Genomic DNA, 1329 nt, shown 5'->3' with positions numbered 1-1329 from the left:
AATGACTGACAGCTGGAATGAGGTTTCTTATTGGTCCAGGATATTTGCCTGGACCCAGAAAAAGGTGATTCTGAAGAAAGTGCCCAGAGCTCTAAAACAAGTGTTCCCTCCTTATAACCTCAAAGGGCCCCAACCAGAGGTGTTATGTAGGTAGAAGCAGGACAGGCTAGTGGGAGTGTTCAAGCTTCCACCATCCTCGCCCTGTCCTCTTAGTGTCCCTGAGAAAAGCTGTTCCCCTCTGGCCTTGTTTTTCCCATCTGGAAAGTGAGCAAGGTGGACCATGTAGCCACGTGTGTATGTATGTGTGTGTACACGTGTGTGCGTGTGTGTGCAGGTGGTGCATGGTCAGACGAGAGAGTGGGAAGAACAGCTGTCCCTCCCCAGTGCTGACTCCTAAGGGAAGCTCCTGGGGAGGTTGCTCCGTGATGTGCATATGTGCATGTCCCTTCGTGGCTGGCGGGCGTGTCACGGCTAAGGAGTGCGGCAGCCTGGGGAAGTCCCTGGGCTTGAGCACCTTTCCTGATATTATCGCTTCTCTACTGTGTTTCTCCTCTGCATTGAGGCATTTAATCTCTCAGAGGCACTTCCTGGATTAGAGCAGACAGGGAAGGTCATCTGCTGGCCAGAGTCCCCAGAGAGAGCGATGCTCAGGGGCTGCTGCGGCCACACTGGCCCAAGAGGCAGCATGCAGCATGTTTTGAGCCAGTGGGCTGGGGTGACCATCCTGGGAGTCAGAACACTCCGTTCTGAGCCCTGCTCTGCTTTTTACCAGCTCTAAGGCCTTAAAAAAACAACATAGATCCTCTGGGCCTCAGTTTCTTCCTCTATAGAGTGGGGATCAAAGTAGTATTTTTGCAAATCTTCAATGACATAAATTCCCCCTGAAGAGCTTGTCACAGGTGTTTGCCATCATCATTGTCATTGTTGTTGTCTCTTCGTAATTGTGGCCTCTTTGTGCTTATTCATAATCCCTCTCTAAGAGGCAGAACTGAGCCCCATATTTCCTCATGGCAGCTACACTGACACAGAATAGTGTCATCTTGGGTGCTGCTGCCACTGCCAATATCGTCGCCACCATCATCATCACAACCATCACCATCACCACCATTATCACCATCACCACTATCACCACACCACCATCATCACATTCATCACCATCACCATCCTCACTATCATCACCATCACTATCACCATCACAGTCATCACCGTCACCATAATTATCACCATCATCACTATCACCACCACCATCATCATCACATTCATCATCACTATTACCATCATCATCACCATCACCACCATCACCATCCTCACTGTCACCATCACCATAAT

At 49.7% G+C, this 1329-nt stretch overlaps 1 protein-coding gene across 5 annotated transcripts in view; it reads left to right on the top strand.

The window, feature by feature from the left end:
* Nucleotides 1–1329, top strand: part of OPRL1 (opioid related nociceptin receptor 1) — a 17211-nt gene that overhangs the window by 12596 nt on the left and 3286 nt on the right. The window lies entirely within an intron of this gene.

Source organism: Hylobates moloch, unplaced genomic scaffold (genome assembly GCF_009828535.3).
Source record: "Hylobates moloch isolate HMO894 unplaced genomic scaffold, HMol_V3 SCAFFOLD_21, whole genome shotgun sequence".
Taxonomy (NCBI): Eukaryota; Metazoa; Chordata; class Mammalia; order Primates; family Hylobatidae; genus Hylobates; species Hylobates moloch.
The sequence above is the reverse complement of the archived record's forward strand: the minus strand, read 5'-3'. Positions and strand labels throughout refer to the sequence as shown.